This window comes from Furipterus horrens, unplaced genomic scaffold (genome assembly GCF_987537825.1).
Source record: "Furipterus horrens unplaced genomic scaffold, mFurHor1.1.pri manual_scaffold_7, whole genome shotgun sequence".
NCBI classification, from domain to species: domain Eukaryota; kingdom Metazoa; phylum Chordata; class Mammalia; order Chiroptera; family Furipteridae; genus Furipterus; species Furipterus horrens.
The window spans coordinates 104,813,346-104,839,430 of NW_028327177.1; the positions used below are offsets into that span (position 1 = coordinate 104,813,346).

At 37.7% G+C, this 26,085-nt stretch overlaps 1 protein-coding gene and 1 pseudogene across 1 annotated transcript in view; one reads left to right on the forward strand and one right to left on the reverse strand.

Moving 5' to 3' along the window:
• SYN2 (synapsin II) overlaps positions 1–26,085 on the forward strand; it is a 211,101-nt gene that overhangs the window by 28,484 nt on the left and 156,532 nt on the right. The gene's annotated exons all lie outside the window — the stretch shown is intronic.
• Positions 3,546–9,711, reverse strand: LOC150004955 (small integral membrane protein 15-like; annotated as a pseudogene).

Sequence of the window (26,085 nt, forward strand, 5' to 3'; positions counted from 1 at the left end):
ATTTGCTGGCTTTGCAAAGAGCAGCCTCCCAACCAAGCACTTTACCTGAGCTTGTGCCCTGCCTGTCTCCCCACTGAATCTCTTAGCAGCTGGTCATTCATTAATTTTTCACAGTTCTGTCTCAAGGTAGATATTGTACTGGCACATCCTCTGCTCCAGCTGGCAGGCTGACAGAAGAAGCTCCCATAGAATATTTAAGGCTAGCCAAGCCTCTTAATTCTCTCATCAGTTTTCTTATAGCTTCCCCTCTCCCCCAAAAGTAGGAAAGCAGGAGACCTAGGTCCTGACCCTAATACAAAATTGTATGCTTTTGAAAACTACATATTCCTTCTCTTAACCCAGGTTTTCTAATTTATAAAAAGGGGGAGTTGGACTGGGATTAATGGTTCCATGGGCCATCATCAGGGCCAATTGTGGGCAGATCCAAGTTGGAGATATTTTAGATTCTCTGTATATTATGGCAACCAGATCAACTCCGATTTGTTGTATACCTGTTGAGCTTCTTTCTGAGATAAAACAAAGGATTATATTGAAATCCACTAGACAGTCTTTACTAATCGAAAGTATCACTTTGTGAAAACTGAAATATTATGAATGGCAAACCTAAATGAACAAAAAATTCATCCTTAACATATTAAAAAAAATCCATACAAAGCCTTCTTGCTATTCTTTGACCACCATGAGCGAAGAGAGGATACAATTTATTGTGTCTAGGGTAGGGGGTTGGGGAAGAATTAGAGAAAGAGGAGGCATCTGAGCTGGATTTGAAGAGTAGAAGTTCACTAGGTGGATTAGGAAATTAGGAGGAATAAGGTATTTCAGGTAAAGGAATGAGGCAGGAAGGCATAAAATACATTGTTATTTTGGAGATACTGTGTTCTTGGTGTCGATATTTTGTATGATGAAGAGGGAAAGAACAAGGAATACTAGGAGATGAGGTTGGTAGGGTCAGTCACTGAGCTAATTCTTAAAGGGATTTGAATGTTATAATGATGAGGACTAATGAAGAATTGGAAATATCACTTGAATTACTACTGCTTAATACATTTTGTGTTTCTCTAGATTCAGGACCTCTCATCCACCAGCAGTGTTTGGATGCTAGCTATGGCAGTTGTGGTGCTCATACACTCAAATTTTTTTGATTAGGGAGAGCCTTGGTGAACTAGGGTCTACATTAATTCCTTCTTCTTAATTGGCTCAGAGTTTTGGATATATGTGTAAATGCTTGTGTAAAACAAAAGGGAAGGGGATTGGGGGCAGCTCTGCTGATGGGTGGCAAATTTCCATACCATAATAAACTCAGTGTCCTTATCATTTAAACTCATCATCAGTGGTGGCAGTGGCAAGACTGTAATTTTACCTCCTCTGTAAAAAATTAGAGTCAGCCTTGCAGCTTAGGCTTCCCAGCTCTTTTCCATAAAGCTGTCCTCATTCTTTCCTTGGAAACATATGTTTATTTATAGTGCATTTCATTTATGGTCATTGGAGCAGTGTGACTTTCATTCTCCTGTCAAATACCTTTCTCCATGCCTAGAGAAGCTCAGAGCCTGACATAATGAGCCTGTGAATTGCAGTAGGTTGGGAAATCACCCATTTGCACCTTCTTTGTCTTCGTACCCTTGAGATGTCCCTAGATCCCACAAATCCTATACTGGTGGAGGACAGGTTTCAGATTGGGGCACATTATCTGCCAAGCTGGGGACAATGTCAACTTCATCCATTTTACAAAACATTGAGAAGGAGTGAGCTGACATTGATAGAAAAGTTACTATGACTGGGCACTTTACATACATTATTTCATTGAATTCTTACACTTTCAAAGGGATGTTATTTGCCATTTTATGTATGAGCAGATGGTTCACTAACTGAGGATCTGAACTTCTTTTCTGTCTGAATTCAAAATCCATGTTTTTTTCTCTTTCATGGTTCTGAAAGCAGAGTAATTGTGCTGTTAGAGTCATAGCAGTTTTGTTGCTCAGTGGAAAAATGTTTAGGGAGAGGACTTTAGGCAGCAAGGTTAGAAAAGAGGTTTTGGAGAATCAACACTTGATCAGAAGAGTAACCTTTATTAAATATACAGCATGAAGAGCTATAAGTAATTCTTGTACTTATTTCACATTGGGAATGAAACATGCTGTGGCCAATGGTGAGTTTAGGTAATTTCCAGGTGCGAGTCAGAGTAGGGAGTGAGGTTGATATGAAATGTAGCTGTGGCTTTAAAAAAAAAAAGGAAATATAATTTGCATACCATAAAAGTCACCTTTTCAAAGTGTGAGTTTCTCTAGTGTTCATATATTGACAAGGTTGTGAAACTGTCACCACTAGCTATTAAATTTTAGAACATCTTCATCACTCCAGAAAGAAACCCCATACCCATTAGCACTCATTCTCCATGCTGACTTTCTCTAGCCCCAGGCAATCACCTATCTACTTTTTGTCTCCGTGGATTTGCCTGTTCTAGACATTTCATGTAAATGGGATTATACAACATGTGGCCTTTTCTTCCTCTATGTTCAGCTTCTTTCACTTAGCATAATGTTTTCATGTTTCAGCCATGTTGTAGAATATATTAATACTTAATTCTTTTTATGGAATTTATTCCTTTATTTCTTTTTATACAATATTCCATAGTATGGATGTACCACCTTTTATTTATTGATTCATCAGTTGGTGAACGTTTGATTTGGGTTGTTTCCATTTCTGTGCTACTATGAATAATGCTGCTATGAACATTTGTGTACCAGTTGTTATGTGAACATATGTTTTTAGTTCTCTTAGGTATATACCCAGGAGTGAAATCGCTGGGTTCTATAGTAATTCTATGTTTAACTTTTTGAAGAACTGCCAAACTGTTTTGCAATGTGGCTGCACTATTTTGTTGATAAAAAGCAATGTTCACAAGTACAAAAATTGTTATATCCAATAGATGATATTATACATAGTCAAGATAATAGAATTTTTCTTATAAAATTAAATTTTAAAAAGGCAGAATGTCTGATAATTGCCAGTATCTCAAAGGCTAAAATGAGAAAAATGCCAAAAATAGAATTACTTGTTGATTAATATCTTGCTTTGAGAAAGCCAGAAATGATTCTAGTCTAAGAAATCAGCAATAATGATAAAAGATGTAATTAATATACTGTATCTCTTTTAAGCCAAAGCACACTTTTCACCTCAGCACAATTCTGATTTTTACATTATAAGTTCCCTTTGTCCAGAACAGGACCCCTTTTAAGCCATTATTTGAATAGAGTTCATAATCTAAAGTCATTTTTTTTCCTTCACAGAATGCTTACATTTAAGGATGTAAGCTGTAAAATGACAAATAACTAAGTCAGTTATAAAGAATTTGTAGCATAACAAATGACAATTTACAGTAAATGAATTGCTATAACAGAGGTCAGAACTAGCATGATTCTTCCATATGCTCAGACTTCACTTACTAAATATTGTCATAAATACAGAAAAGAAACCTTAGAGGGTCCTTTCAAAGCTGTATAATTTTCCCAATGATTTTTCTCTGGTTGCAGAACCTGTTCATTCCTTCAATTCTTTTGTAGTTGTTTAGCTTTTGCAATATTTTATTGATGTTTTTGTTTCATCTTTTGCTCCTTTCCCCTGACCTCAATCATCTTGGTCAATATCCAGAACAGTGCAGCATTTGCTAGAAACAGTGGAGTAAGGGCCAAAATAACTGTTGTAAGGAAGCCATATGGGTCCTTCGCAGCCCATTCCACAACATACGCAGCCCAAGCCTTTATATCAGATGTCTTTGTAGTGGTCTTAGGAAAGGGGTCTTATGCTTGATTTGTGATCTCTGACTTTGTTCTGAGATTAATAGTGAGCTGATTACAATTTCAGGTGGATGACTTTTGGTTGATTGTCCTCTTTGGCTTTAGAACTAAAGAGGAAAAATCTGAACTTCTGAGAGAAAGTTTAGATTCTGTATACACCAGGCTGGAAGCCTGGCCTTCTCACTTTTGATAGTATTTTTTTTAAGACACAAAAGTTTTTATTTTGGTGAAGTACAGTTATCTATTTTTTTTTTTATTGCTTGTGATTTGGGTATGTATTTAGGAAACCATTGCCTATTTCAAGGTCACAAAATTTTATGCCTATGTTTTCTTCTAAGAGTTTTATAGTTTTATCTCTTATATTTAGGTCTTTGACCCATTTTGCATTAATTTTTACATATTGTATAAGGTAGGAGTATAACTTCATTCTTAAACATGTATTTTTCCCAGCACTGTTTTCCATTGAACTGTCTTGACATTCTTTTTGAAAATAAGTTTACCATAGAATTATGGGTTCTTTTTTGGATTCTCAGTTTTATTCCATTGATTCAGTGGATTCCAATGATCCTTTTTCTGTCTTTACACCAGTGACTACCAGACTGTCTTCATTATTGTGACTTTGTAGAAAGTTTTGCAATTGGAAAGTATGAGTTTTCCAACTTCATTTTTCTAAGATTTTTAGCTATTCTGGTTCCCTTGAATTTCCTTAGGGATTTTAGGATCTGTTTGTCAGTTTCTGCAAAAATAACAGCTAGAATTTTCATAGGGATTGCATTGAACCTAAAGATTAATTTGAAGGTTACTGGCGTTTATTAATTCTTCCAGTCCATGAATGCATTTGTCTTTCCATTTGTTTTGATCTTCTTTAACATCTTTCAGTGTTTTGTAGTTTTCCTTGTATAGATCTTATACTTCCTTTTAAACATTTATTTCCAATAATTTTTTATTTTTGATGTTATTATAAATGATATCTTAATTTTAAATAATCTGTTACCAATTTATGAAAATACAACTGATTTTTGTTTATTGATTGTATCCTGCAATCTAGCTGAATTCATTTATTAGCTCTAATAGTTTATTTTGTATTCCTTAGAACTTTTTATATATAAGATTATATTATTTCTAAATATAGTCTTACTTCTTCTTTTCCAACCTGGATATCTTTTATTTCTCTTTCTTGCCTAATTGCCCTGGTTAGAAACCCTAGTACAATGTTGTGTAAAAGTGGAGAGAGCAGATATCTTTGCCTTATTCCTGATCTTTGGGGAAGACTTCAGTCTTTCACTATTAGTATAATGTTAACTGTGTTTTTACTCATATATGCCCTTTATCAGGTTGAGGAAGTTCCCTTTGATACCTAGGTTGCTGAGTGTCCTTCTAATAAAAGGATGTTGAATTTTTGTCAAATGCTTTTTCTATATCTATTGAGATGATCATGCAATTTTTTGTCCTTTATTCTATTAATATGGTATATTACATTGACTGATTTTCAGTATGTTTAACCAACTTTCTCATTCATGGCATATAATACTTTTTATATACTGCTAGATTTGGTTTAATAGCATTTGGTATATACCTGGGAATAAGCATGTTTAACAGATCTTCTGACATCATGCAGAGAGAATTGGAAGGTGACTCATTTCAGCAACTGCTCTGAGCTACCACCATACTGAAAGCCTTTACATACATTATCTTACTTAAACTTCTACCTTTGTGCTAGATGAAGGTCACTTAATCTTCTAGTGTATACTAGGTAGTGGTGGCCCTATGTTACAGATGAGAAAATGAAGAGGCAAACTTTTTCTTTTTTTTAGTTGTTCAGCTGCCAGCCATATAAAAGTTTAGCACATATAGTAACATACAGTCCATAATACTTGATAATGATAATAAAATGATTTCATGGGGATTCAGCTTCCTAAAGATGATTGGAGTTTGATGAGAGAAGGGCTGGCAACTGTGTAGTTGCAGACAGAAAAGGCAGTGAAAGTAAACTTTGAAGTGAAAAAGTAGGAGGTAGGAGGTCTTTGGATTAGGAAATTAATCTAGTTCTGCTGAAAAGGAGAGAAGAATGGTAACAAAATTCTGCATACTGATTACAGTTATGCACCACTTAAAAGCAGAGATACATTCTGAGAAATACATTGTTAAGTGATTTTGTTGTTGGGTGAACATACTAGAGTGTACTGACACAGACCTAGATGTTATAGCCTATCGCTCCTAGGCTATATGTCTGTATAGCATGTTATACCAAACAACATGAGATTAAATCAAACACAAAAGAAAATGATGCAATTAAGAGACATGGTAAGTACAAGATGTATGAGGCTGCTGCAACATTTTTTTATAAGTAGAAAGACTATAAGTAATGATAAAAAGTATAATATAGTGAATGCATAAACCAGTACCATAGTAATTTATCATTATCAAGTATTATATATTGTACTTAAATGTATATGCTATAATTGTATGTGCTATACTTTTATACATCTTACAGCCCAGTAGATTTCTTTACACTAATATCATCATAAAATGTGAGTAATGCATTGTGCTAAGATATTATGATAACTACTAGGCGACAGGCATTTATTAGCTCCATTATAATCTTATAGAACCATTGTTGTAGATGTGGACCATCATTAACATTATGCAGTGTATGACTACTTCTGATGGAAGCCAAGATGAGGCAGGAGGGTGTGGTAGAGAGCTTTAATGGTAAGTTCTTACCAATGTAATTTCTATTTCTTAAAGTGAGTGGTAGGTCCATCAATGTTCTTTTTATTATTAAGCTTTATAACTTCCGTAAATGTCACATTTAAATATATTTAATATTTCATTCAAAAAAGAAGGAAGCAAAGAAAGATGGAGGAATAAGGAAGTGGATCATTGGTGGCCAAGATGGAGGTGAAGATAGACATGCTTCATCTCCTCACACAGCCAAAAGATGGATCACAAGTAACCTTAAAACAAAAAACAACCAGAAAATTGAGCTGTGTGGAAGTCCAACAACCAAGGATATAAAGAAGAAATATTTAGATGGATAGGAGGGGCGGGCTGGGGCAGAGAGGACATGATGTGGTGGTGGCAAGGCGGCTGCAGAGGTAAGGCAGAGGCAGCAGCTGGTGGAATGGATGGCCCCACATTCACATGTGGCAGATAAAAGCCAGAAGGGACTCCTGGGTAGCAATCCCAGCCCCAGGCCAGACTGCACAGCCCAGGGTTCCAGCTCTGGGAAAATAAAGCCTCATAGCTTCTGACTGTAAAAACCAGTGGTGGTTGGGGTGGTGGAAGAAACTGCCTTTTTCTCAGGAGAGTCCATTTAGAGGGCCTCCATGGTCCTAGAATGTATGCAAACCCACCCACTTTGGGAACCACTTCCAGGGCAACACTAGCGGGGTACCAGTCATATACAGGAAATGGGCAAAGGGACTGGAAACAGTGCAAGTGCTGAGCAAGAACCATTGTTCTCTCTCTGACCTCTCTCCCACATACAATGGCACAAAGTAGTCAAAGGGTTACCTAGCCCTGGCAAATGCCTAAGTCTCCACCCCTTCCATATTAACAGGTGCGCCAAGACAGGGAGTCGAAGCAGCTCTACCTAATACACAGAAACAAACATAGGGAGGTTGCCAAATTGAGGAGACAAAGAATTATGGCCCAAATGAAAGAACAGATTAAAATTCCAGAAAAAGAACAAAGTGAAACTGAGAGAGCCAACCTATTAGATGCAGAATTCAAAACACAGGTGATTAGGATGCTCAAAGAACATAAAGACAAATACATAAGGGAAGAAATGAAGGTTACACTAAGTGAAATAAAGAAAATCCACAGGGAACCAATAGTGAAGGGAGGGAAGCTAGGGTTCAAATCAATGAATTGGAACATAAGGAAGAAATAAACAGCCAGTACAGAATGAAGAAACAAGAATTTAAGAAAACGAGGAAAGAATAAGAAAACTCTGGGACATCTCCAAAAGTTCCAACTTCTGAATCATAGGGATGCCAGAAGGAGAAGAGGAAGAACAAGAAATTGAAAACTTATGTGGAAAGATAATGAAAGAAAACTTTCCTAATTTGGCTAAGGAAATAGACATACAAGTCCAGGAAGCACAGAGAGTCCTAAACAAGTTGGACTCAAAGAGAACCACACCAAGACACATCATAATTAAAATGCCAAAGGTTAAAGATAAAGAGAGAATCTTAAGAGCAGCAAGAGGAAAGCAGAGAGTTTCCTACAAAGGGGTGCCTATAAGACAATCAGCTAATTTCTCAAAAGAAACTTTGCAGGCTATAAAGGACTGGCAAGAAGTATTCAATGTGATAAAAAGCAAGGACCTACAACCAAGATTACTCTATCCAGCAAAGCCATCATCTAGAATGGAAGGGCAGATAAAGTGCTTCCTAGACAAGATAAAGCAAAAAGAATTCATCATCACCAAGCCCTTATTATATGAAACGTTAAAGGGACTTATTTAAGAAAAAGGTCAAAACTATGAACAGTAAAATGACAACAAATTCACAACTATCAACTGAATCTAAAAAACAGAAACAAACTAAGCAAACAACTAGAACAGGAATAGAATCATAGATAGGAGATCATATGGAGGGTTATTAGTTGGGATGGGGGAGAGAGAGAATGGGGAAAAGGGTGCAGGGATTAAGAAGCATAATTGGTAGGTACAAAATAGACAGGGGGATGTTATGAATAGTAAGGGAAATGGAGAAGCTAAAGAACTTATATGCATGACCGATGGACATGAACTAAGGTTGAGGATTGCTGGAGAGAAGGCAGGTACTAGATGGAGTAGGGCAAAGGGAAAAAAAATTGGGACAATTGTAACAGCATAATCAAGAAAATATACTTTAATAAAAAGGGGGGTGGGGAAGAGTATGAAGTCCCAGCAAAGAACTTATGTGATGACAACGGAAAACCCAAGCAGCTTTTGCTCATTGTATGTTGTATTAAAATCATCTTGCCCATTTGGAGTTATTAGGGGAATATGTTCTTCTCTATTCTTTTCTATAACCTATAATTGACAGAGAGTTTCTTAGAGTTGTGCTTTGGGAAGAGGAAAAAAGATAAAGCTTGGAAACAGATTTTGTTTCTATTTCTCAGAGGAGAGAGTGGTGGGTGTTGGGAGTGGAAGCTCATGTGTCCAGGCATCAAACTTGGCAGACAACTTTCTCAGAGCAGATGGAGTGAGGATTTCATTGCCTGACAGACTGACTCAGACCTGCCTCCCTGCAGCCAGACACTACTGGGTATGGCATGAATCTGTCAAAAGCTGCAGGATCATGTTATTTACTTCTTTCTACTCTAGCAGTGGCAAATTCTAACCTCATATGAAGAGCTTCCGAGGACTCTGGCCAACCAAGTGTTCTGGCAAGGAACTGATGTATTTGACTTAGGTTGTTTTCAGGGACCAGGGCTTTGGTGAAATGGGCATTTCTTAGGCTGAAGTGTTTAAGCAGAAGTGTGACTTCCAGTGGGTGACTCCCAATCTATGATGAGGATTTATACATTGGATTGGATTGCCTATGTGTCCTCTGTACTTCTGTTCTGCCCTGAGATTATAAGAATAGTGAAATAGAAGCTTCTATACAGTCCAGTCATTGGTTTAGTGAGGTTAGCACAAGAAAAAAAAACCCTGGAAAAGACTCAGAATTACTGCCTAAAAAGTAAGTGGTTTTCCAGAAATTGTAGATCTTGCTGCCAGTCACGATTTTAGCAACTAGTGAAAAAGAACATGTTCTGGATTAGATCCACAGCCTTTTAGTTTGTGTCCTTGCCTTTAGTCTCTCTCCTGCCTATTTAGACTATAAATGCTGCCAGGATTTCCCCCCCTAAAACCCTGCTTTTATCATGGCAATCTCCATTCAGGTACCTCCAGTAGCTGTTGCTCTGCACTGAGTCTATGCATACTGTCTAGCTTTGAAATTTGTTGTATCTGGCCTTAATGTCTTATCTTTCTCTCTAGCATTCATTCCTTTATTCTCTAGCTGAAACCTTCCTATAAGACTTAGCTAAATTCTTCCTCCTTTAAGGTAGCATTGATCATTGTCTTCTCTGCTCTATCAAATATATATATAGTAATTTCCAAATAACTTAGTGATAAATTGTTTTATCTTTATTTGTATATTAGTGTTGGACTATGAGCCTTTTGAAGTATGAATCATTTTTTTCTCTTATCTCCCCATGGTATTTAAGATGGCACCTCGCACATATCAGTACATTTTGTTAGATAATTAAACATTGAAAATTTTGTAAATAATACCTAGTATTTATATTTTATTTTAGAGTTTATAAAATGCTTTAACATTTATTATCATACTTAATTCTCCCCTAAGTTTTGTGATATTTTTATTGAAAGATGAAGAAATTGAATCTGAAAGACTTGATATAATTTGCTCAAGGCTCACAGTTACTCACTGGTAATGACAGAACTGGAACCCACATTTTTGGGTTTGTGGAAAGTGCCAACACCCCCGAGGCTTTCTTAAAAATCCCTATTTTGCTTAAGGGATTTGCAGGTATTGTTATTTAATACAATGGAAATATTTTGGGAGTGTAATGAAAAGGCAACCTTTTCTTGTGAACTAGGAAGTAATAAAAGATGTTGTGAATATTTTAGACTCAAATACATTTGAAGAAGGAAGGTGTAGTGGGTTGAATAGTGTTCCCCCCAAATTCATGTTCAACTACCACCTCAGAATGTGTCCTGTAGATGTAGATCCTTTGTAATAAGGATCTTGAGATGAAACCATCCTATATTTAGGGTGGACTCTAAATCCAGTGACTAGTGTCCTTGTAAGAACAAGAGAGGGAGGACACAGAAACTGAGGACAAGGCCATGAGAAGGAGGAAGAAATGGGAGCTATGTAGCTATAAGTCGGGGAGCAGCAAGAATTGCTGATAGCCACCAGAAGCTGGAAGGAGGAAGGAACTGATGGTCTACTATAGCCTTCGAGGGAACACCTTGGTTTTAGACCTCTAGCCTCCCAAACTGAGAGGGAATAAATTTTATAAGTTTTAAGCCACTACATTGTTAGGGCAGGCTAGGGAACTAATACAGAAGGGAAGAAAAATTAATACTTACCGAAAGGTCTCATATAACAGGCATGTTCTCAGCCCATTAATATGTTATTTTGCTTTATCTCCCAACAACTTTAGGTAGGGGTTATTTATCATACCTTACTGGTCAGAAAAATAAAGCTTAGAAAGATAAAATAGAAAGCTATGTGTTAAGAATATTCTATCATTTTAGGTGCGTAATTGTAGCTGCGTAATTTCTTCTGTTGATTGCCTGAGGAATTTATTTTGTGGCCCCCAGAGTGACTGGGCACTGAATTGTGATGTTTCATTCCTGCCAGAATGGTTAATGGCATAGAAGGTGAATGAATTAAAAGGGGGCCAGGAGTCTCATATGACTTTTCTACTGGGACTGACTTTCAGCATCTGACTCCCCTGACTCCCCCAACATCTTTACCTATTCCTCACTCTCTACATATTCACACTTCTTTCATGAAACTTGCCTGCATTCCTCTTTATCTAGTATTCTCTCCCTCTTTCTCTTTATCTCTCCATCTCATCTAAAACTCCATAGCAGTTTATCTGGTTTGCTTTTATAAACAGTCCATCTTTTATATGTGATTTCTGCCTGTTTCTTATTTGCCAGGTATATTGTAATCTTCTTGAGGATGATGATCTTGTTATATTTGTTTTTGTATCTTCCTACTAGGAATCTTTATCTAGAACATCCGATAATTAAGTTTTAGTTGAATTTGTTTTCCTCTCCTGCCTCTTCCTTACTTCCTAGGTTCCAAGGCCAACCTTTAGAAGGCAAAATTCTTGTTTGGTTTCTTCCTGTCTTCCTTCTCAGTGACATCATTATCCCTTGTGGTATATCCCACACCCTCTCTGGGCCTTGTTGTCTGTGACTCTCAATTCTTTTCTGAAATGATTGCTGTGCTCTATTCCAACTCACTTTATAAGAGATTTATCATAGCTCTTTCACATATTTTATAATCATGTAACATACCTGTCTCCCAAACTGAAAACTCCTCAAAATGAAGGGTTTTTCTTTCTCTTTCTAATACCCAAAATGCTTAGCTATTTGCTTCACATTTATTAAATATTGGTTGAGTAAGTTACAGATGTTTTTCTTCCTAAGATGTTTGTATTTTTTTAGGTAAACTGAGTAGCACTACAGCTGTGCCTTCCAAATTCAGTTGAATTTGGTGGTAGACTTTTAAAAAATATTAACAAGAATTAAGGTGGAGGTTGCCCTTAGTATTCAACCTTGTAGGTTACCCTCTATTTTATATGACTAGTCCTGCCTGATAAAGATGGGAAGCAGATCATAAGGCCAAGATCATCTTGAAAAGTGATGCTGAAACTTTCCACATGGGGCAGAATTATTTCTTGAAAAATTTTGTAAAGCTGTCTTTTCATGAAAATAGCTTTTAGGAAACAAAGCAAGAACATTTTAAGCTTCAGTTAATTCAAGGCTTAGAGTTGATTGAGATCTTCTTTTATAGTTTCTTCCTCCAGGAAGAATAGTATAGTATGATAGCATAGTGTAAGAGAAAGAACACTGAATCAAAAGGCACAATGCAAGTTCTGGTTCCAGATATGACTCTAACTAGTTATATAATTATAGTGGATTTTTGCAGTTTTGCCTCCCTCCCACCCCCAGTGCATTTCTCCTTCTTTTAGAACCAGTGTCCAGATTTTCCTCTGGGGAGCCATCTTCTCCCCAGAACTTGGGCCTTATGCTTTGAACAGAGCCTACTTCATCCCTGGCTTCAAGGTTGGACATGTGGTTCATGCCTTGCTAGTTAAGAGTGTTACATTCTTCTGATCTTGGAGATTGAGTTAAGAATGGGCACCAAACTCAGTTTGGATCTATGACTCTGACTTTTGACCAGTTTTTTAGAGAAGATATATATTCTTTTTATACTGGATGTGAACCTGGGAGGATGTAAGACTGTGGTTCTCAGGAGAAGTTCTGCTTTAGAGTAAAGCAAAAACAGAGATGACAAGCAACCAGATTCTTTGAACTCCTAAAATCTGTTGAACTCAAAACCAGGACTTCTCAAATATATGAATAAGTAAATTATATTTTTGCCTAGTATACACTTGTAAATGTAATACTCCACACTGAAAAGTGACTATAAACAAACTTTTCTGAGCCTTTATTTTAATATATTTAAAATGAGTACATTGGGCTCTTAAGAGGTAGATTTACTTTTATCTTCATACCTGTTTGAAATCAGCAGGATTTAAAAAAATAGTAATCCAGATTGGTGACCTAGATGCTCTGGGTGCTAAATTGTCATTATGTCTTCCTGTAGTTAAACCAGACCAGTGATGTTTCATTGGATTTATAATATCATAGCACTGTCATTTACCAGCTCTGTAAATTTGGCCAGATCTTTTAGCCTTTGAGTTACAGTTTCCTTCTTAGTATGCTGATGCTGATAGCTCTCTTGCTCAACTCATAAAGTCAAATGGTGAAATGAAATCAGAGGGTCAGAAGAAAAGCATAATTTGTACCTTAAAAGATAGGTAGGATTCAGATGAGGAGGTAAAGGCATGAACATGAACAACATGAGCAAAAGTAAAAAAGAATGAGAATTCTTCTTTAAGTCAAATTTTCTCAGACTCCTGGTGGAATATTATATTTCATTTGTCTTTCCCACTCCCTGAATAATGAGGATCTTGAAAGGCTTGAAATAAGATCCTGTGGAAAAGTATGGGTTCCAGAACTATGACTGAAAGTTTAGTAACTGTCTAAAATTATGTTGCTTTCTGGTCAAATATTTCTGAGCAACTATTTTTCATTCTTTTAGTGGAAAGAGCTAGGGAAATAGGTATGAGATGTTTGGAATCTGATGAAGACATATGGTTGAACATTAGAATCCATCAAAATCGGAGTTCTCTTTTATCTTAAGTCATGATAATCTAGTTTTATAGAAGTGTGTGGAGCCACTGAGATGTCTAGATGAGCCCTGCATCCCTTTAACTATCAGTCTCATTGTAGTTATTACTGTGAATTATAGATATTCCTGCTATTGGAGAATAAGAACAATACTAATAATACAGGTTTTCTATACTTTATTGTGCTCTATGGCATTGGATTTATAGAATTGATTAGACTTTAGAAATGAAAGAAATAATGAGGCAAATATTTATTGAGTACTAGTTGTATGCTCTGTACTGTGTTAACCTCTGTACCTATATTATTTTATTTAATTCTTACAACTGGTACAATGAGATAGGTACAATTATCATTCCTATTTTAAAAAGTATATTATATTGATTATGCTATTGCAGTTGTCCCAGTTTTTTGCCTTGTGCCTCCCACCACCTGGTACTCCCCTTCTCTTTAGCAATCCTCATCCTTAGTTCATGTCCATGGGTCATGCATATAAGTTCTTTGGCTACTCCATTTCCTATACTGTTCTTAACAACCTCCTCTCTATTTTGTACCTACCAATTTGTACTACTAAACCCCTGCACCTTTCCCCCGATTCTTTCCCTTCCCTCTCTCAGCTGATTAACCTCCAAATGATCTCCATATCTATGATTCTGTTCTTATTCTGCTTTTTGCTTAGTTTGTTATTTGGATTCAGTTATTGATAGTTGTGAATTTATTGCCATTTTAATGTTCATAATTTTGATCTTCTTTTTATTATGTAATTCCCTTTGGCATTTCATATAATAATGGCTTGGTGATGATGAACTCTGTTAGCTTTACTTTGTCTGGGAAGCACTTCATCTGCCCTTCCATTCTAAATGATAACTTTGCTGGATAGAGTAATCTTGGTTGTAGGTCCTTGCTTTTCATCACGTTAAATACTTCTTGCCAGTCCTTTCTAGCCTGCAAAGTTTCTTTTGAGAAATCAGCTGATTGTCTTATAAACACCCCATTTGTAGGAAACTCTCTGCTTTCCTCTTGCTGCTTTTAATATTCTCTCTTTATCTTTAACCTTTGGCATTTTAATTATGATGTGTCTTGGTGTGGTCCTCTTTGGGTCCAACTTGTTTAGTACTCTCTGTGCTTCCTGGACTCATATGTCTATTTCCTTCGCCAAATTTGGGAAGTTTTCCCCTCATTATTTTTTCACATAAGCATTCAATTTCTTGCTCTTCCTCTTTTCCTTCTGGCATCCCTATGATTCAGATGTTAGCACGTTTAAAGTTGTCCCAGAGGTTCTTAAGTCTCTCCTAATTTTTTTCAATTCTTGTGTCATCATTCTGTATTGGTTGGTTGTCTTTTTCTTCCTTATGTTCCAAATTATTGATCTGAACCCCAGTTTCCTTCCCTTCACCATTGGTTTTTGTGGGTTTTCCTTTGTTTCATTTAGCATATCCTTCACTTCTTCCCTTATGCATTTGCCATACTTAAGCATATCTGTCAAGCCTGTGAGCATCTTTATCATCAGTGTTTTGAGCTCTACATCTGTTAGGTTGGCTGTCTCCTTGCCACTGAGTTCTCCCATTGGAACCTTGATCTGTACCCTCTTTTGGGCCATACTTCTCTGTCTCTTCATTTTGAAAGGCTCCTGTGTTTGTTTGCCTCTGTGTCTTAGAGCTGTTGTTCCTGTTATGTTGTAAGGGGTGGAGCCTTAGGTATTCGTCAGTATGGACGACCCATTTCACCATGTTGTGGCGCTGTATGTGGGGGAGGGGTCTGAGAGGGAACAATGCCGCTTGCTCAGCACTTGCCCCTTTTCCAGGCACTTCTCCCACTTCCTTATGGGACTGGCACCTCTCTAGCTGTTGCGCTGCCTGTCGTTCCCAGAGTGAGTGAGTCTGTGGACATTCTAGGACCGTAGGGGCCCTTTAAACAAGTGGACTCTACTGAGAGACCAGCAGTTTCTTCCTCTGCCCCAACAACCACTGGTTTTTACAGTCAGAAGCAATGAGGCTTTATTTTCCCTGGCGCTGAACCCATAAGCTGTTTGGTCTCCTCTGGTGCTGGGAGCACTTCCCAGGTCTCCCTCCCTAGTTTTTAAAATGTGTGACTGCGCTTGCGTTTTCCACTGGCCTGCTGCTGTCGCCGCTGCTACTGCCACCACACCATGACCTCTCCGCCCGAGCTCCACCCCTCCTACCTGTCTGGATGAGTATTTCTTCTTTATATCTTTGTTGGACTTCTCTGCAGCTTGATTTTCTGGAATTTTTGGTTGTCTCTAGTTTTGAGGTAGTTGTGTTTTTTCTTAGTTGTGAGGGAGATGCAGCATATCTGTCTAGGTCTCCATCTTGGCTGGAAGTCTTGCCTGGGTTTTTTTATGTTGTTGAAGTACCCAATGAGTTCCTTGAGCATCCTAGTAACCAGTGTTTTGAACTCTGTGTCTGATAGATTGCTTATCTCCATTTTGTTTAGTTCTTTTTCTAGAGTTTTTTCCTGTTCTTTCATTTGGGCCATATATCTTTATCTCTTCATTTTGGCAGCATCCCTGTGTTTGTTTCTGTGTATTAGATAAAGATGCTTTGACTCCCTGTCTTAGCAGCGTGGCCTATCGTAGAAAATTAACCTGTAAGTTGTATGGGGTGGAGCCTTAGGTAATAGCTACATCAGGGCAACCCATGTCTCTGTGGCTCTGTTTTGTGGAAGGGCTTGGAGAGGCCTGGTCTCTGGAGTTTTGCCTGGGAAGAAGCTGTATTCTGGTACTTGCCTTATTGCCAGTCACTTCAATTTCTCTCCATATGCCACTTTTGCCCTTACAAGCTGCTGCCCTAGTGCTACATGCCAGAGGGTGTAAGTTTGTGTAAGTTCTGAGAACTTTCTGGGCCCTTTAATAGGAGTCTCCTGAGAATTCTGCAGTTTCTTCCACCACCCCAACTTCCACTGGTTTTTACAGCCAGAAGTTCTCAGGACTTATCTTCCTGGCACTGGACGCCTAGGCTGTGTGGTCTGGTATGTGGCTGGGATCCCTTGCTCCTGAGATATACCTCCCAATTTTTATCCACCACATGTGGATGTGGGACTGCCTGTTCTGTGTCTCTACCCCTCTGGGCCTCTCTGTTCATCTCTGCACCTCTGCGCCTCCTACCCATCTGGATGAAGGTAGCTTATTTAAATCCTTGGTTGTCAGCTCGATTTTCTGACAATTCTGGATGATATTTGTTTTGTAGTCTAGTTGTAATTTTTTCCATAGTTGTGTGAGGAGGCGAGGCATGTTTACCTATGCCTCCATCTTGACCCCCTCATTCCTATCTTTGAATTAGGTGATGTAAGATTAGAGAAGTTGAGAAATGAACCCCAAGACATGCATCTAAGAAGTGGAAGAGGCAGAATCATTAAAAAATGTGATTGTATGCCTTAAAGATTATATGGTTCAGAGGTTCCCAAAATCATGTTCCCTTTTCACACGAAAGGAAATTATCAACAAAATAAAAAGACAGTCCACTGAATGGGAGAACATATTTGCCATAGATATAGCTGATGGGGGGTTAATATCTAAAATTTATAAAGAACTCATACAACTCAACACCAGGAAAACAAACAGTTCTATTAAAAAATGGGCAAAGGGCCTAAATAGACACTTAAGTGGGCACTTCTCCAAAGAGGACATACAAATGGCAAATATACATATAAAAAGATGTTCAGTGTCACCAATCGAAAGAGAAATGCAAATTAAAACCACAATGAGATACCACCTCACACCTGTCAGAATGGTTGTCATCAGTAAATCAACAAACAAGTGTTGGTGAGGATGTGAAGAAAGGGAATTCTCATGCACTGTTAGTAGGAATACAGATTGGTGTGGCCACTGTGGAGATCAGTAGGAAGGTTCTTCAAAAAATTAAAAGTGGAACTGCCTGATGACCCAGCAATTCCACTTCTGGGTATATATCTGAAGAAACCCAAACCACTAATTCAAAAGAAAATATTCACCTTTGTGTTTATTGCAGCATTATTTTCAATAGCCAAGATATAGAAGCTACTCAAGTGCCCATCAATAGAGAAGTGAATGAAAAAGCTGTGGTACATATATACAATATAATACTACTTGGCCACAAAAAAAAGAATGAAATTTTACCATTTGCTACAGCATGGATGGACCTAGAGGGTATTATGCTGAATGAAATAAGGCAGTCAGATAAAGACAAATACCATATTATTTCACTTATATGTAGAATCTAAAGAACAATATAAATGAACAAAGAAAACAGAAACAGACTCATAGATAAAGAGAACAGACTGCTGTTGCCAGAGGGGAGGGCATTTGGAGGACTGGGTGAAAAAGGTGAGGGGATTGGGAAGTACATATTGGTAGTTACAATATATTGATGGGTCATAAAGTACAGCATAAGAAATATAGTCAATAACACTGTAATAACTGTGGTGCCAGTTGGGTACTGGAAATATCAGTGGTAACACTTTGTAAAGTATATGATTGTTTAGCCAATATGCTGTACACCTGAAACTAATACAAAATAATGTTGAATGTAAAATGTAATTGAATAAAAGAATAAATAAATAAATAAATAAATAGTCATACCGTCTTTCAATCTAGTGTTATTCCACTGTATACCACCACCAGGTGGCTGTATCTGTAGTGTAACAAAATCTGCACTAAAAAATGAATTTAAATAGAGTTTACTGCATTTACTAGTTTAGTGTTTTTTATAACTTCAGTATTTTTTGGGGGGGTGGTTAAATAATTAAATGGCTATACTATTTTTCTATTTGAATTGATGTTTTATTTATTTTCTGTCCTTGAAGGATTCCATTGTTTAGAGACCAGCACACTACTGCCACCACTAAGAACAATCATTTGAGTGATATTTTATATTTTACAGAGTACTTTCACTTAGGTTATTACTCCAGACAAAAACTTTCCATCTTTTGTGTTCCCACAGCCCTCTCCACATAGCCCTGCACTATATTGTAAATATTTTTCATTTCATTTACTCTCCACAGTCCCTGACCCACTCCCAGAATAGTGTTCATAGTGATCTGATTGTGGGCCCTGTGGAGTACTGCCATGTTGAGTGGTGGTGAGCTTAGTACTGCCTCCCAGAGGCATTGGAGAGAACTGTGCAAAATTTGAATCTTCTGGATTTAAGAAGAAAAAAAGTTAAAATCAGTGATGCTTAGAAATAAAATGAAGCTTGAATTTACAGCAGAGTGTACTGGGAAAAAAGCACAGACTTCAGAGTCAGAGATCAGGATTTGAATTCCTTCCTTCCATCATTTACCAGACATTCATTCATTATGAAAACAACCTGTACTTCTCCTTCATAGTATTTATTACAAGTGTAATTAAATAATCACTTGTTTAATGATCATAGTTTCCACTAGGATATAAGTTTAGGCAGGAAAGAGACTGTTGGTATTGTTCACATTTATATTCTCTGCACCTAGCACAGCATCTAGTATAGTTTAGGTGCTCAATAAATGTTTGTTGAATGAATAAGTGAATGGATATCTGGTAAATTGTGTGTTGGGGGATTAAAATTGGCTTGGTAAAATCTGAGGGGTTGGAAAAGATTTCACAGAGGATATTACATTTAAATTGAGATCTGAAGGATGAATAGGAGTTGGCAAGGCAAGTGAAGAGAACATTTCAGGAAGAATATCTGTTTAGCTCCTGAAAGGGAAAGACTATAGTTTGAAGAAATACAGTACAGCCCTGTGTGACTCGAATGTAGAGGGGAAGAGTGATGTAAAATGAAACTAAACAGAGGTTAGGTCATGCACAGGCTTCAAGGTTTTGCTAAGTACTTTGTACTTTATTCTAATAGAAATTGGAAGTTATATCTGTTTTGATAGAAGAGCCATGACTAGATGCTTGTTTTGAAATGGCTACAATCTAGTGGAGACTGGATTGGAGGAGAGGAGATGTGTTTGTTGGGAAACCATTAAAAGGCCAGTAAATGAGTGTATCAAAAAAGACTGTGGTACATTTACACATTGTAATGCTATGCAGCAGAAAGAAAGAAGGAACTCATACCTTTTGCAAAAGCGTGGATGGAACTGGAGGATATTATGCTAAGTGAAATAAGCCAATCAGTGGAAGACAAATACTATATGATCTCACCTATAAGAGGAACCTAATGCACAAAATAAAGTAGCGAACAAAATAGAACTAGAGGCATGGGAATGTGGAACAGACTAACAGTGACCAGAGAGGAGCGGGGACGGGGATAGTGGTAGAAAGAAGGGAAAGGGACTAGTCCAGTGGTTCTCAACCTTCCTAATGCCATGGACCCTTTAATACAGTTCCTCATGTTGTGGTGACCCCCAACCATAAAATTATTTCCATTGCTACTTCATAACTTTAATTTTGCTACTGTTATGAATCATAATGTAAATATCCGATATGTAGGATGTATTTTCATTGTTACAAATTGAACATAATTAAAGCATAGTGATTAATCACAAAAACAATATGTAATTCCATATGTGTTTTCCGAAGGTCTTAGGTGACCCCTGTGAAAGGGTTGTTTGACCCCCAAAGGGGTCGTGACCCACAGGTTGAGAACCACTGGACTAGTCAAAGAACATGTATGAATGACCCATAGACATGGACAATGATGTGGGGATTGATGGAGTGCGGCCGGGGTGGGGATGGCCTGGTGGAGGAGGGCAAAGGGGGAAAAACTTGGGACAACTAATATAATAACAATAAAAAAAATTAAAGAAAAGGCTATTACAGAGACTGGTACAGGATCTGACGCCACCAGGGGCAGATCCAGGAAGTGCAGATCATTCTAAGAAGCACCAACAAACAAGAGGAGTCACAAAAAATGGGGAGACCGAGAAACAACCCCCCATTGAAAGGAAAAGTAGAGTCCCCAGAAAGAGTGCTAAATGAAACAGAGGGGAGCCAACTATCAGATATGGAATTGAAAGCACGGATTATGGAGAAGCTCAATGAGCTCAGCGGAAACTACAAAGAACTCCAGAAAAACTACAGTGAACTCCAGAAGAACTATAAGGAACTTACTGAGAATTATACCAGCATCAAAAAGGACATGGAAGCTATCAATAAGAGCCAGGAGGAAATGAAGAATATGATCTCTGAATTGAAGAACACAGTAGAAGGAATTAAAAACAGGCTAGAGGAAGCAGAAGATCGGATCAGCGAGCTGGAGGACAATGTAGACAAAAACTCACAGACAGTGCAACAAAATGAAAAAAGACTGAACAAGACTGAAGAGGCTCTAAGACAGCTGCAGGACAACATGAAACGTAATAATATCCGTATCATAGGAATTCCAGAAGGAGAAGAAGAAGAGCAAGGGATAGAAAACCTCTTTGAAAAACTAATGACAGAAAACTTCCCTAACATGAGGAGAGAAAGAATCATGCAAATCCAGGAAGCACAGAGGGTCCCAATGAAGATGAACCCCAACAGGCCCACTTCAAGACACATCATAATTAAAATGGCAACATTCAAAGACAAAGAGAGAATCCTAAAAGCAGCAAGAGAGAAACAACTAATAACATACAAGGAAGCTCCAATAAGGCTATCATCAGATTTCTCAGCAGAAACACTACAAGCCAGAAGGGAATGGCAAAAAATATTCCAAGCAATGAAAAACAAAGGCCTACAACCAAGAATACTCTACCCAGCAAGGCTCTCATTCAAAATGGAAGGTGAAATAAGGAGTTTCCAAGACAAAGGAAGACTAAAAGAATACATCTCCACCAAACCAGCACTGCAAGAGATGCTAAAGGGTCTGCTTTAAGAAGATGAAGAAACAGAGAGAGACAGAGAGGAACACGAGTACAAAGGGGGAAAATGACAATGAATAAGTACTGAAAGAAAGAAGGAACTTCTGCCATTTGCAACAACATGATTGGAACTGGAGAGAATTGTGCTTGGCGAAATAAGCCAGGCAACAAAAGAAAATTACCTTATGCTATCACCTGTTGCAGGAAACTGATGAACAACACAAACAAATGAGCGAAATTGAACCAGAGGTATGTGAACAAGGAGTAGACTAACGGTGACAGGGGGGGAGATGGGAGGGAGAGAAGGGGTAGGAAGGGGAAGGGTCTAGTCAAAGAACATGTGTGGATGACCCATGGACATGGACAGCTGGGTGGAAACTGGATGTGGGGGGGGGCAGGGTACAGGGAAGCAGGAGGGGGAAAAAAAGACAACTGTAATGGAAAAACAAACAAAAAATTTTTTAGTGGGGGGAAAAAATGAAAATATAAAGAATGGAAGTGCAAGTTCAGTGAATATTAGAAGGACAAGGATTTTCCTTCCGATAAGACAGTCCTACAGATTTAGAGACATGTATGTGGGTTATGTTACATAAATTAACATGTATTTTCTGTTTTCAAAGGGCATAAGCCTACAATCTCATTACCTGAGTGATTGTCTGTACGTATAGGCCTCACTTAATCCTGTCTGCACTACTGCCTCCTGAGACTCAATGGTTTGCCTGAACTAAGTGGCTGGGTTGGTGAAGAATGGGGTGGTCTGTGGGCTTCACTTTAAAACTGGTTTCTTTTTTCTATCCTAATGGCTTGGACAGAAAGAGCCCAGAGGCCTGAGAGGGGGGAAACCTAAAATATTTCCCTCAGTCCAAACTAAGTATAATGGGCAAAAGGGTTTTGGACAGGTGAGATGTACCTGGCATACCTTCCTCCAAAGAAGCCCTTATTTTCCCTAATGTGGGACATTGAAAAATTAATACCTGTCTTTTGTCATCTAGTGGTTACGGATTGAATGATATCCTTTAACCCTGTTGCCCCCAGAATACAACAAGGATGCCAGCCTGTTAAACCAAGCATGCTGTTGTCCAGAGACAGCCAACCAGCCTGGAGTCTGCATGATCCTTCCCCATGTGGGAAGGCCACCCTCCCCTCCACACCCCCACTCTTATTAGGGATTTCTTGACCCACGGGTAGGTAGGACGACGACCTTGTCCAGCTTGAAGCAGCTAGAGGAGCTCGAGACCTTCGTCCATTGTCCTTTATAAGATTGTAAAGGGTCTTAAGTCTGAGAGGGAGGGATTGTTATTTTTTATTGTTAAAATATTTAACTAATTAATTAATTATTTTTTAAAAAGAAGAAGAAGAATATATGAAAGGGTGAGGCGGGAGAGCTTGTATGTATGACCCATGGGCATAGACTTGGAGAGGGGATTGTTGGGGAAGGGGGGTACTGGGCGGAGGGGAGCAAAGGGGAAAAAATTGGAACTATTGTAACAATATAATCAATAAAATATACTTAAAAAAAAGAAAGAAAAGGCTATTACATATTTGTGAGTCTGTTTCTAGTTTATTACATATTTGTGAGTCTGTTTCTATTTTGTTTATTTTGTTCATTAGATTCTACATATAAGTGAAACCATATGGTATTTACCTTTCTCTGATTGGCTTGTTTCACTCAGCATAATACTCTCCAAGGGAGCGAAGTTGAGGGGGTTGTGTGCAACAGGTGAAGGGATTAAGCAAAAACAAACAAAAAACCTCAAACACAGATAATAGTGTGGTAATTACAGGAGGAAAATTTGACTTTGGATGGTGAACACAATACAGTATACAGATGATGTATTATAGAATTGTACACTTGAAACATAATTTTATTAATCAATGTCATCCCAATAAATTCAATAAAACTTTTGTTTAAAAAGGTTATTGTGGAAACCCAGCTAAGAGATGATGGTGACTTGGACAAAGGTAGTGGCAGTGGAGATGGACACAGGTGGAATAATATAAGAAATATTTAACAGGTAAGACTGTCAGGACGTGATGATTGATTAAATGGGAAGTGAAGGAGAGAGAGGTAGAAAAGTATGTCAGCTAGCTTTCTGACTGGGTACCTGGGTAGATGGAGGTCTGTTTACTGAGATGAGGAACACTGGAGGATCCTGAAGGAACAGATTTTAGGGGGAAATTAGTTATTTTAGTCTAAAATGCTTATGAAACATATAAGTAGAGGATGGCTATGGGCAGTTTGGGGATCTAGGAAAACATATTGTATTTTATAACTGTTCAATAAGAGCACAGAAAGACTTTATTCTTTTTCTTTTTTCCTTCATGGTGGCATGGTATTTTATTTTATATACTAAGATATCAATTATGTGTCATAATTAAGAAAAAGGTAAATAATATGGAGAGAGGAGAATAATTGATCAACTGAGTTTTCTTTAAGAGAAGAAATCAGGTCCAGCTCACAGGTGGTTTTTGTTTTAGATAACAGGAGGTCCAATTGATTTATTATTTTAACAGAAAGGATGGAATAGAATATGGGTGAAGATACAGAAAGTTGTATATGTATATTAGATGGTGGGAAGTTGAGGATGTATCCATCTGGTGGATTCTATTTTCTTTGTTTAAGTAGGAGGCTAGGTCATCTACTGAGAATGAGAAAGGAAGGAGGGGAAGGAGTGCTATTTGAGGGGAAAGAATAAGATTTGAAATCACCATTGTCTTTTGACCAAATACATGACTTATTGACCGCTGAAGGCCTTGTTGAGGTGCCAATCTCCCTGTTCTTTTCTCTCTTTTTTTAACAGCATTCCTCAGCAACTTGGGGACACATTTGGAGTAGATGGATAATTCAGCTTCTCAAAGGTTTTTGAGGTTTTATGAGGTGGAGAGAATGAAAGGGAAAGGAAATTTAGGTTATTGAAATTCTAGGTCATAGAATCCAAGTTGAATAGAGAGACAAGAGACGATAGGATGAGAGTGATGAATGGAGACTGTGGTTCTCAAACTTTAGTGTTCATCAGAATTATCTGGAGGATTTCTTAAGACAGATTGCTTTTATTTGTAAAACAGGCAAGAACTTTCTGATGCCTTTCTCACTTGGTTGTTGTAGGTGTTACAGAGGCAGCATGTGAATGTTCTCTGTAATTTGAAGAGAGATACTAACATTCTTTTTGATCTAAACTCTTCTGTTTTAAAGGTGGTTCAATAAATTAGCAAACAAATCTGGTGTGAGAGTATTTTAGTTTCCTTCATACTTGATTGTGAGATATTCTATCATATACATTGAGTATGCTGTCCTTCTGCTGCTGTCTTAAAGGCAAAATGCCCATTATTTGTCTCTAGTTGCCTGAGCATTATCAGTGACCCCCCTCACTCCAAGTGAGAGGTTTGGCCTCTCCATGCCTCTTTAAAATGAGGCAATGAATATTTGCTGCCTTTTACTTTCCCAAGGGGATAATATCAGATTTCATTATTTTAAAAATAATTTTTAATTTTTCAATTACAGTTGACATTCAATATTATATGAGTTTGAGGTATGCAACCCAGTGGTTAGACATTTATATAACATATGAAGTGATCACCCTGATAAATCTGGTATCCATCTGACACCATACATAGTTATTACTATATTATTCACTATACAGTATTCCCTATGCTGTACTTAACATCCCTTAACTATTCTTTTTTTAATGTATATTTTCCTGGTTATGCTATTACAGTTGTCCTAATTTTTTCCCCTTTGCCCCCACTTCCACCCAGTACCCCCCACTCGCTCAGGCAATCCCCCCACCATTGTTCCTGTTCATGGGTCATGAGTATAAGTTCTTTAGTTACTCCATTTCCTATACTATTCTTTACATCCCCATAGCCTGTAACTATCTATTTGTACTTCTCAATCTCCTCACCTCTTCACCCATTCTCCCTCTCCCCCTCCCTCTGACAGCCATGAAACTGCTCCGTGTATCCATTATTTTGTCTCTGTTCTTCTTGTTTGTTTAGTTTGTTTTTTAGATTCAATTTTTGATAGATTTGCATTTTTTCTTATTTTATTGTTCATAGTTTGATTTTTTCTTAAATAAGTCCCTTTAACATTTCATATAATAATGGTTTGGTGATGATAAACTCCTTTAGTTTTTTCTTGTCTGGGAAGCTCTTTAAGTGCCCTTTGATTCTAAATGATACTTTTGCTCAGTAGAGCAATTTTGGCTGTAGGTCCCTGCTTTTCATGACTTTGAGTATTTCTTCCAAACCTTTCTGGGCAGCAAAGTTTCTTTGGAGAAATCAGCTGACAGTCTTATGGGAACTCTCCTGTAGGCAACTAACTTCTTTTTTCTTGCTGCTTTTAAGATTCTCTTTTTATCTTTAACCTTCGTCATTTTAATTATGATGTGTCTTGGTGTGGGCCTCTTTGCATCCATCTTGTTTGGGACTTTCTGTGCTTCCTGGACTTGCATGTCTATTTCCTTCATCAAATTGGGGAAGTTTTCTTTTATTATTTTTTCAAATTGATTTCCAATTCCTTGCTCTTTCTCTTCTCTTGTCTGGCACCCCTATGATGTGAATATTAGACCTCTTGAAGTGTCCCAGAGGCTGCTTATACTA